The sequence below is a fragment of the Eleutherodactylus coqui genome, chromosome 2 (assembly GCF_035609145.1).
Source record: "Eleutherodactylus coqui strain aEleCoq1 chromosome 2, aEleCoq1.hap1, whole genome shotgun sequence".
NCBI lineage: Eukaryota > Metazoa > Chordata > Amphibia > Anura > Eleutherodactylidae > Eleutherodactylus > Eleutherodactylus coqui.
In genome coordinates, this window is record NC_089838.1 from 88,659,256 (window position 1) to 88,671,835 (window position 12,580).

Consider the following 12,580-nt stretch of genomic DNA (forward strand, 5'->3'; position numbering starts at 1 on the left):
GCTTTTTAATGGGAATGCCAAATCTAACCATCTATTTAAATGGATTGCCTTATAGTATTCTGAGGCGTCGGGTAGTCCCACTCCCCCATGTTATTTTTTCCTGGTCATTAACGAGTATGCGAGCCTAGGTCGCTTGTATTTCCAGAAGACTCGGTAACATTTGTAATTTGTAGAGAATCTTGGGTAGAATATATGTCTTAATGAGGTTCTTCCTCCCAAACCAAGATATAATGGGAAGGTTGTATTTTGCCAGCAGAGATGTTACTTCTGAAAGAAGCGGTAAAAAATTAATATCAAACAGTTTCTGTAGATTGTTTCTTATTTCATACCCAAGTTGTCTATGGATTGTTCTGACCAAGCATAAGGTGTGTTAGCCTTGATTTCTGCTACTCTATGTGGTGGTAAAAAGATGTTTAATATCACTGATTTATTTTTGTTAACTTTGAAGTTGGAAAAGCTGCCATAAAAATCTAAAAAGCAATTTAGTTTGGCAAGGACTTGCCAGGGCTGCAACACGAGAAAAAACACATCGTCAGGAAAAGCTGCCGTTTGTATACAATTTCCCCTATCTCTAGTCCTTGTATCTCTAGGTTTTGTCGGACTGCTTGTAATAGTGCTTCAAGCGTGAGAATGAAAATTGTGGGGGATGACAGGCAGCCCTGGCGGGTACCATTTGTGATGTTAAATGGTTGAGATAAAGTATCATTTATTTTTAATCTGGCGTGGGGTTGAGCATGCAAGGAGAAAATCGCATCTATTAGCTGGGGTGGGAAATTAAATTTGTGCAAAATTGCTCTCATGAAGGACTAATCCACTCTATCGAATGCTTTTTTAGCATCAATTCCCAAAAAGACTAACGGTATATTCTTATTCTTGGCATAATGTATAGAGTGAAGTAGTATTGCAGAGTTGTCCTTCCCCTCTTACCCTTCACAAAACCTTTTTTTTCATCCCTTACTAGTTCAGGGATAATTTTACTGATCCTAAGGGCCAGTAGCTTCACCCAAATTTTGAAATCTAAATTTAATAAAGAAATTGGTCTGTAATTATTGCACTGGCTGGGATCTTTACCTTCATGTATTAGAGTAATATGCACTTCTTGTGATTGTCTAGGAAAGGGAGCCTCTTTAAGAATCCCATCTAGGGTAAGCACAAGATGAGGTAGTATCGTCCGCTGTAGAGTCTTGTAATAACATATTCTTAAACCATCTGGTCCCAGGCTTTTGCCACTTGTGAAGCTGTTTATTACCTCGGCAAGTTCCTCCTCACTGATAGGTGTCAGCAGATTAGCCGGCTCCTCTGTGCTTAGTGAGGTGAAGGTTAGCTCTTTTAAAAATGTGTCCATTTTTCTATATTTCTTATCTAAATCTGGTCGTGCCATGCCCTCTTTTAGATTATAAAGATTAGCAGAATAGGTTTGAAAAACTGCTACTATTCCTTGCGTGTTTGTGATTTTTTCCCCCTGTTTCCTTCCTAATTTATTTAATGCAAGTTTTTTCTCTTGCCTTTTTTTAGCAGAGAGGACATAAGCTTACCGCCCTTATCGCCATGTGCATATATTTTATGTTTATATATCATGTGGGATCTGGTATACTTCTAGTCTAGTATACATTTGAGCTGTTCTCTAAGGTAATTTAGCTCAGGTTGGACTTTAACTAAAGTAGAGAGTTTTCTCTTCTGCTCCAGAGTTGTTATCTTTGCTAATATGATATCAATTTATTTTTGTTTTTTAAGTTTAGAACCCAACAATATAAATAGGCCTCTCGCGAACGCTTTATGTGTTTCCCATATGATAGAAAAAATTGTGCTGTCCTTAGAATTGATTTCAAAGAATTCTGTTAGCTTTTTATTATTTCCTGATGAGTATTTTCTCTCCTCAGCACAGACTCGTTCAGACACCATCTCCACTTGCCTAAATTGTTTGGTAGGATATTTAGCCGGATATGCACTGGAGCGTGATCCAATATTGGGATATTGTCAATTTGTGTTTGTGGAAAGTGATGTCCAACGCAATCCAAACAAATTCTCTCATTTCATATAGGAAAACTTTAAAAGTACAGCAGCAACATTTTGATCAAGCTTAAAAAAGATCCCCACTGGGATCGAAACGTTGCTGCTGTACTTTTATCTGTACACTAATGTCTTGAGACCAATAGAGAAGTTTTCCTATATGGACTGAGAGAATCTGTTTAGATTGCTGTTGGACATCTCCTTCCTTAAAGTACTTCTTTGAAGAGCCACGATCCAGCTCTTTGTCCTAACCTGCATCCACGGTAATACTACGGTTTACCGCACCTGGGTGAGTGCTGTGACTAGGTGAGTGCTGCTGATTTTTTGTCGATTTGTGTTTGTGTCACTGAGTTCAGCAATTTTTTTGATATTAGGAAATAATCCAGTCTCTGGTACGAAGAGTGGACTTGTGAGTAAAATGTATAGTCCCTCTTCGTTGGGTTTTCGTAGTGCCATGAGTCAATTAGATTCAACTCTTGAAAAGCTATATTTATCCTTTTTAAGACTGTGTGCGAGACCTGGGATCTGCCTCATGAGGAATCCAGCAGCAGGTTTATGATAACATCAGGGGCATACCTAAAGGCTCAGGGGCCCGGGTGAAAAAGTTCAGCTCGGGCCCCCCCAGGTCCTATTTCCCCCTCACCCCATATCTATGCCTGAGGGCCAATGTCCACGTGCGGATTTTATTTATAAAATCCGCACGTGGACCCGCACGGGATATCCGTGCATCTTACTGCCCATAGGGATACATTGGCATCGGTAGGGCAGCTAAAAGCATGTAGATGGGATTCCTTCCTGGTTTGCGGGTCACACGCACAGGAAGAAATCGCAGCATGCTCCATTTTCCTGCGGATCTGCCACACGGACGGCTCCCGCGGCTTCCATTGAGGCCTATGGAAGCCGTTTGTATCCGCGGCACAGCCGCAGCTGTTTTTGTGCTGTGCCGTGGATACGCGGGAGAACAGGACATTTTTTAAAATATTGGTGCGCGTGCACGTCCTCCGACCGGAAGAAAGAAAAACCGGCCAGCACAGAGAGGAGCCCCGCAGCGTCCGGAGAGGTGAGTATAATGTATTTTCTCTCTTCATGTCCACGGGCATGTACGGATTTCACTGCGGGATTCAGCAAGTGGGCATGAGGCCTAAAAGAGAGAGATGGATGGATGGATGGATAGATAGATACATTGGAGATAGATAGATATGAGAGCGATTCAGAGATAGATAGATAGATTAGATAGATAGATATGGGGATAGATATAAGACTAGGCAAGATAGTTAGGCAGACACATAGAAATACAGACAGATAGATACATACATACATACATACCTTGGTGTCCGGACTACTTCTCTGCTCAGGACAGCAGGTGTACGCAGTGTCAGCAGGGAGATGACATCATCCCTGGGCCACTCAATGCCTTGCTGTGCCTGTGTGCCAGTAAGTCCTCTCTGCTCCTTCTCCCACCCCTCTCCTCTTCCCCTGTCCTCTCTCCAAGTCCCACCTCTCCCTTCACCTACTCTCCTCCTGGCTTGTGCTGTCGGCCGGACCACACTAACTTAGCAAGCAGCCGCCGACTGTACAAAGTGAAAGTAACCTGTATATGCTGGAGGGCGGCCTCTGGGCCCCCTAAAGCACAAGGGCCGGGTCGCCGTTGCGACCCTGGCACCCCCTACCGCTACGCCTATGGGTAACATTAAAATCTCCTCCTAATATTATATGTCCAGCAGCAAAGGATTTTAATCTATGAATCGTGTTAATCAGCCATTTAGTTTGATGTGTGTTAGGAGCATATACAGTATTTGCTAGTGTGTAGTGTATACCCTGGATCACGCCTCTGATGAAAATGAACTGACCCTCTGAATCTGTGTGTTGTTGTTCAAAGGGGAAAGGGAAGCTCTTGTGAATGGCAATGGAAACCACTTTAGACGTTGACATATAATTTCAGCTGTGATACCATTGTGAGAAGTAATTTCTTGGGAGATTAGGAATTTTATTATTTTTGAAATGTGTTTCCTGGAAGAACGCTACTTTGGTGCTAGAGTTTCTCATTAACCAAAGTACGTGGTGGCGTTTATTAGGTGAGTTTAAACCTTTTGCATTAAAAGAGGAGCAGGTTGTTCTCTCCATTTGGGAAGTTGTATGTGTTTGTCGGGGGGACATGTTATTCAAGAGTTAAGTGATAAAATGGAGTAGATGGGAGGGGAGAGGTAAGTATGAGGGAGGGGCCAGTATGTGAAAACAGTAACTAAGGTAGACTCAGTCAGTGACCCAGTCTACTCCACCAACTAGGATATCTTGGTCAACTTTTAGTAATTAAAAACTAGTTACGTAACTATGTGGTGAACAGAAAACACCTTGGTGCCACTAACAAAGAGTGCGCTATTTATGCGGCGCCTTTCTCAGCAATGAATTAACAAATAACTTTAGAATAGGTAATGTTCATGTGGTGTGAAGAATAGCCTCACCTCAGCGAAGAATTGCTCACATGATAGGAGGCTAGTCGCCTCCTCGTAAGGTGTCTCACAATCAAGGGCCTGATTCCTCCCGAGGGGAGAACGGCTCCTCACCCAAAGAGTCTGCCTCCTTTCGCCTGGAAAGAGCAGGATGGGGGAGAGAGAGGGGGATAACAGATACACCAGTCCCACATCGTCCCAACTCCCAACCCTCTCATCTGTTACATATCACACTTTCTGGTGAATGTGACCTCAACAGAAATTAGTCAACTCAACCCCATCAAGTCAAGCTCTGTAGGATGGCACGTCAGACAGAGGACCCCCAGAGACCTTCCGAAGTGCGCTCACAAGGGGCTCCACAATGCCCCACAAGCCGACCCAGCAAATTTGGGTGTCCCGCTATGCACATCAGGACAGGACCCAGAGGGGAGCTCAACCCTCCCCTCCAGGTCCCGCGCCCCAGCCTACCGCCAGACACCCCACATACATCCATAAAGAAAATAGTACCACATTGCTTAGTCAATGCCGTAACCTTCACTAAAATATCCTTATAACCTGAAGAATGACGGCATCAGAGCTGGAGCGTAGGGGTCCAGGAGTCACTGAGACAAAAGATCCTGTAACCGCGAAACACAGAAATGATCATAGGACGCTCCCCTAGCCCCACCCCCACACATGCCCTAGTCCAATGTTCCACAAGCTCGCTTTCCTAGGTGGCTGTGTTAACTCAACAGGAACATCTCATTTTGTTTAGGAAAAGGATTTTGTAGAATACCTTTTGCCTTTAGGTGATTTGAACTTGGGGATCGTTTTCCTAGAATCCACCTCTGGCAGTGGGGGAATAGTCAGATCGTACTGCATCCATGATGGTATCTCAATAGGTTCCATGTTCAGTTGTTGCCATACCATTTCTAGATTCTTTGGTGTTCTGACTGTGATCCTGCGGCCATTTTTGTTTATAGTTAGGCCAAGCGGAATTAGCCACGAATATTGAATGTCTTTTGCTCTCAGAGCTTCCAATAAAGGTTTCAGAATTTGTCGTTTTGCTAAGATTTAAGGGGCAATATCTTGGAACAGCAGGATTAGGGAGTCATTATACTTTAATGATTGTTGTGATCTGGCTGCATTTAGTATTGCGTTCGTGTCAATGAATGAGAGCAGTCCACAAATAACATCTCTTGGTGGATCATCTACTTTTGGTTTGGGTCTGATTGCTCTGTGAATTCATTCTATCTGAATGCTTGCCGCTTTTTCCTCCCCCAATAATTTAGTAAATAGTTCTCCTGCAACATTTTGGAGAGATTCTGGTACCCAAGATTCCAGTAGCCCTTTAATTCTCACATTGCAGCGACGGCTGCTGTTCTCTTGGTCCTCTATGAGTTTGAGGGCACGATCTAGGTATGAGCGATGAACTTCTACTCCTTGTAAAGTAGCTTTCGCATGTTTAATGACTGCCGAGCACAACCCCTCAAGCTCTTCAACTCTGTGTCCCATATGTTGGAGTTGGGATTTTATGTCCGCTAGTTCAGTCATTATTGGCTGAGTGACTTTAACCCCTTAGTGACCAAGCCTGTTTGCGCCTTAATGACCAGGCCAAATTTTGCAAATCTGACACGTGTCACTTTAGCATGGAAAAAGACCAGAAAGGTTTTGCATATCCAAGCGATTCTGACATTGTTTTTCGCCACATATTGTACTTCATTTAGGTGGAAAAAAAAGACCGATAGAATTTGTGTTTATTTATTAAAAGCGCCAAAATTGGGAAAATTTTGAAAAAATCATCATTTTTTCACATTTCCAACTGCAATATCTCAAATATGTGCAAACATAATATAGAAATTTTCACTAAGATTTATATTTCCATCCGTTTACTTTATTTTGGGCGCACATTGGAAAAACTTTCGTTTTTTTTTTTTAACCATTTAGGAGACGTACAAATGTAACATTACTTTTCAGCATTTTGAGGAACACTTTGTTTTCCTACACCAATCCAAGATTGGAAAGGCTCATAGGAGTCAAAATGATAGATACCCCCACAAGTGTCCCCATTTTAAAAACTACACCCTTTAACGTATTCACTGAGGGGTGTTATGAGTATTTTAACCCCTCAGTTTTTTTTCAGGAGTCAATGCAATTTAGAAGAGAAAAACAAAAATTTCATATTTTTGCAAATATGTCATTTTAAAGACAGGACTTTTTTCTATAGTACACATGAAAATTAGGATTTGCACCCCAGAATGGATACCTGTTTGTCCCGTGCTCAGAAACATACTCACTGTGGCCCTAATCATATGTCTGGATGCACAATGGGGCCCAAAATGAAAGGAGCAACCGGTGGCTTTCGGAACAGAAATTTTGCTTGAAGGAGATTTAGTCCCCATTGCCCACTTGTAAAGCCATTGAGTGACCAAAACGATGGAGAACGCCCACAAGTTACCCCATTTTGAAAAGTAGACCCCTTAACGAATTTATCTAGGGGTACGATGACTTTTTTGACTTCACAGTTTTTGAATGAATCTAAGCCAAGCCGAAGGAAAAAAAATACGAGTTTAATTTTTTTGGTAATTCTGTCATTTCAAAAGCAGTTTTTTTTTGTACCGCACATATATGAATGAAGACTTGCACCCCAAAATGGATACAACTGTTTGTCCTGTGCTCAGAAACATACCCATTGTGGCCCTAGTATTACGTCTATATGCACAATGGGGCCCAAAATGAAAGGAGCAACCGGTGGCTTTCGGAACAGAAATTTTGCTTGAAGGAGATTTAGTCCCCATTGCCCACTTGTAGAGCCATTGAGTGACCAAAACGATGGAGAACCCCCACACGTGACCCCATTTTGAAAAGTAGACCCCCTACCAAATTTATCTAGGAGTATGATAACTTTTTTGACTTCACAGTTTTTGAATGAATCTAAGCCAAGCAGAAGGAAAAAATTATGATTTTCATTTTTTTGGCAATTTTGTCAATTTAAAACAGTTTTTTTTGTACAGTGTACATAGGCATGAAGACTTTCACCCCAAAATGGATACCCCTGTTTGTCCCGTGTTCAGAAACATACCCATTGTGGCCCTAATCTACTTACAGGACACATGGCTAGGCCCATAATGGAGAGACTGCCCGCTGGATTTCAGGGCAGAACTGAATAAATTCCAGGCCCCATTGCCCACGTATACGGAAAAAAATTTGACTTCCTAAAAATATTCCCCCCCCTCCCCCGCCATCCCCATTTTTTTGGCATTCCCTAAATATTAGATAAAGGTAATAATATAAACTGCGTTTTATGTCCGAAGACAGAGGTAATTACGGAGGCTGGTTGGGTTGGGCACATGGGGCAAGAAAACCGGGAATCCCACCCCCTCCTCTCATGTATTTTGGGGGGGATTTCGTAACCTCAGCGGCAGGTATGGGGTGTAAAAAGTGGCGCTGTGAGGCTTTGTAATCTTGCTGCGGTGCAGCGGTCTCACAGAGAAGGCGCTCAACAAGCTGCTCCTGGAACTGCAGGAAGACGAACGTTCCCGGGGCTTCTTGTAAATTACGGATTACTGGTAGCGGTCTGAATAACGCCGTGCTCACGTAGTCGTAGGCGGAATCCACTTGTGGAGGCCTGCAGAGGATCCAAGCTGTGAGCCCGGCTGTGTCCCTGCGTACAGCCGCGTAATGTACTGCGCATAACTGCCTACTCACACAGGCGGTCATGCGCAGTACCTTTTTTTTTGTTTGCATTTCCTGCGCCGTCGCTAAGCGATGACCCGGTACCCGCAGCTCATACACAATGTATTTGCACATGGGCTGCGAGTATATCCACCATCATAGAGCACAATTGGCTCTAGGTCACGGATATCCGCGGTAAAATATAGCATGCTGTGTTCTGTTTCTGCGAGTGGATTGCGTAATTCCGACCCGCTAATTCGGGGGAATTGTGTAATCCAATGCATGCGATTGATTCGTGGATTACCGCTGATCAAGCGCATGCAGAACCTGTAATTCCTCTCCGGTCACGCGTGACCGGCCTAATGTTAGATCACTACTTTATCACGTGACCGGGGACCGCTCAGCGAGGCCACCAGTCACTGCTCCAAGCACTCAGCGACTGTTGGTCGCTGGGAGCAAGTAGATTTAAAATTTCCTGGGCTTCCCGGCTCCTGTGAATGTGTCTGGCATTTTGCCGGCGGACGCATGCGCAGCAGGCAGAAGGGTCCATGGAGGATAATCGCATCTGGATTCAAATGCGGAAGCCTCCGAGAAGATGTTTCATCTCCCCCAACCGATCGCATCGGTGAGGGGAAATGAAACTGCCACTTTTTAAAGAACTTTTACGCGATCGCCATTATGCATTGGATAACGGCGATCACGTGACCAGTAACCGCATACCGCAGCTCCATGTGACATCTCCAGGCTCTTGGCTACCTTTTGTAGCCAGCAGCAGGGAGATTTTACATTTCTTGGGCAATATTTCACTTTTGCGCAGGCATCCGCCATCATGCTGACGGGCGCATGCGCCAAAGCTGGGGTAAGATCCGTGGATCAACATCCCACCAGGGAACAAATCCGGGACCTTGGGTATGTAATTTCATCCCCCCTTACTGATACGATCCATAAGGGGAGATGAAACTTTAACTTTTTAAACTTTTTTTTACTTTTAACTTTTTTTTTTTTTTTTACTTTTTAACTTTATATGATCACCGTTATCCGATGGATAACGATGATCATATGACTGGAAACCGCATACAGTGGTCCCCAGTCATATCTCCCTGCACTCGGCTATCTGTGACAGCCGGGTGCAGGGAGATTTTGAATTTGCCGGGCTCGGCGGCTTCTGCGCATGCGTGCCGCATCGGCACATCGCAGAAGCCAGTGGGGGGTCCCGACACCGGCCAAAGGACATCGGCGGACCTGAGGTGAGTATTTTCACTTCCCCTCATGTATCCGATCCATGAGGGGAGGTGAAACTTTTCTTTTTTTACACTTTTTTTCACACTTCCGCGATCGTCGTTATCCATTGTATAACGGTGATCGCGGTATTGGGGACCGCTCACCGTGGTCCCTGCTGACATCTCCTGCCTCCCGGCTACCTACAGTAGCCGGGAGCCAGGAGATTTTAAGTCTCCCGCGCCGCTGGGCCTTCTGCGCATGCGGCTGACGTAATGCCGCCTGGCGCGCATGCGCAGAAGGACGGCTATGGCGCCCAGAGCATCGGGACAGCGGGGAGTCGTGCGGCAGACCTCGGTGAGTAATTTCAGCTGCTCCCATGGATCCGATCCATCAGAGCAGCTGAATCTTTAACTTTTATTGCACTTTTATTAACTTTTTTGCGATCAGCGCTATCCATTGCATAGCGCCGATCGCAATGCCGGGGGGGGGGGGGTCCGAACAGCCCGGGATGACAGCTCCATGCTGTCAGCTACCTGCGGACACCGACAGCATGGAGCTGTCACGTCCACAGCCCGAGGGGCATTATTCTCTTCAGGACACATGTTTTACGTCCTCAGAGAATAAAGCCCACTTCGGGAGGACGTAAAAACACTATGGGCTGGTCGTTAAGGGGTTAAGCAGAGCTTTCTGCAGAAATGATTTAGAAATTTGTGCCCCCATTTCATTCTCCTCCTCCTCTGCCTCACTCTCCAGCTTCGAATCTTGAGGGACTTGTTCTGTCATAGATTGCTCCAACTGTGTTCTTTGTATAGAGCCTGGTGACTGCGTCCTTTTTTTCTTGAGGAATTTCTGCATATCTGCTTGGTTCTTTATTCTCGGAGTGTCCGTGGGGTCACTGCTGCATTCTCTGCTGCCTTTACCATCTTTGCTCTGATGTTGTAGGAGAAAGATATGGATCAGTGCGGTTCTTCAGACCTCCAGCTCACATTCCCTCCTCAGCTCCCAGTCTGGATCCATGTGGGGAAGCTCCGCGGCCTTTTTGAGCTTTTTTGCGACCCTCTGATCTCGGCCGCGGCACGCCTCCGGCCCGCACAGAACTTTAGGCCGTAGCTTTTTGTGCAGCTAGACCCCGATTTTGATATGCGGCCAAATGGAAAGCGGGAAGTGGGAAGTCTCCTCTTATTCCTAGCCTGCACATAAGCTGCCTTGTGTTGTTGAGCGGGACGCCTGAGGGTCAGAAAATGCCTAGATAGGTATTTTTAACTTCTTGGCTGAGCATCCCTGAAACAGTGCATCCGCTCTCACTGCAGGCTAGGCCCTTGTTAAATTGCCAACACACTCCTGACTTTTGCCTCGCTCATTTCCCGGACTCCTGGAAGACTGGGAATCACTGGGTGAGCCGAAAGACCACACTTCCCCTGGAATGGACTGCCTGTATCTCACCGGGCCATCACCCTTAACCAGAGGCCTATGTCCTTGTGGTCAAACCTAATATTAGGACAAACTGATTTCTGTTGCCTGAACTGCTTATTGGAACACAGACAGGTTTGCCCGCTGTATATCTGCATTTGGTTCGTCAATTGCATCCATATAACAAAAGTGGGAAACAGTTTTCCAACACCTTCTTGCCGATAATACTGGCTAAAATGGCAAATGCCTGTAACCAATTTGTAAATGTCTGCAGGATCATACGCCATATTTTCTTCTCTCCCTGCTCCTTCTTTGATTCTGTACTTTTCCCTTTATCTAAAGCAATTCTTTGAAAGATAGGACAGAGAACATCTCCAGATATTCGTCCCTAACCTCCTTTTTGAAATGCACTCCCAACAGACCCTAAAAACACACATAATCCTCCCCCTTTGCTTTGTCATCTAACCATATCCCATCCCCATCATACTCCATTTGCACCGCAACCATTACCCCAACATCTGCTGAACCTCAGCTGCTGCGAAGGGAACACTACCCATACTTGTCGACGAAATTGATGAGGTTGTCCATGTCGAAATCGGAGATGGAGCATCTCCTAAACCTGGCCCAGATCCTCTTTTGTACCTATTCAAAAGTTCATGAACACTACCCAAAATGTCCCTCAAATCCTCCCTGCCGCTGCGCACATTTAAACCATATGCTTCACATGGAATCCAACCCTGTGCTCGGATGGTAATCCCACAAGCCATTGTCTCTATGATCCTGACAAGACGTCTCCACTTCCTCTTCGGTTTCTCCGAAATCCTGACCATCTACGATGAACCCACTGATCCAGAAGCTTAAACTGCTGTCTTCGAGTGCTGCAGGATCGAATGATTGTTGTCCATCCTGCTGACTTCTACACCGACCCTTTTGGACTTTAGGCATCCTCTTCCTCCAGCTAAACAATAGGGAAGCTTCCTGACTGGTGCATTGCCAGTTGAGCTTCCCCTCATGTTTTTGGTGCTCTTTGGTGACAGATGGGTACTAGGTTCAGACCCTTTTTTTAGAGCGAGGCCTACCACCCAGCGCTGAGCCCCAACGTCTCATAGAATTCCTCCCATGTCAATTCTCCCTCCTGGAAGGTGTTGTAATGGAGACTTGGCCTGCAGAGTCTTCAGAAGGGCTCCCTAGATGGTGGTGGTCTCTCAGCGTAGGATCTGGGCTGAGATGCACTGGAGGCCGGGATTCCCTCAGCCTCCTCTCACTAGATCAGCTGTTTTCAGGGTTCCCTACTCCATCACCTGATTCAGCCATTCAGGACCATGGACAACAGCAGCTCGGAACTGCTAGACTTCAGAATCAACATCCATGTAGTAAGTAGAAGTTTCTCTCTTTTCTTTCTGCTTCCTTCTTCCTTGAGTTTCTTCTTCCAACTGTCTTACCTAAAATTTTCCTCACTTTTCTGACTCCTCCTATCCCTCCTTCTCCCCCTTCCTTTCCACTCCATGTTAGCACTATCATATAGGCCTCTATCCACATCCCCAAGGCATCTGTTATAACCCTTACTATTTGTATATTATGCCTTAAAACCTCTGCAAATCACTGCTTTTTAGCACCCAGTAAATGTCTATTACCATCTGTCACCCAGTTTTCTCTAACTCTTACATGATTGATATGGAACCTAGGGATGTATTCCTCTGTGAGGCCGGCTTCACACATTCTTCCTCACATCACGTGAGATTTGTGCATTTTGAAATGCACAAATCTCACACAAATATGAGCCCCATTCTTATGAATGGGATCATAGACATGAGCAATGTTTTCCCGTGGCACTT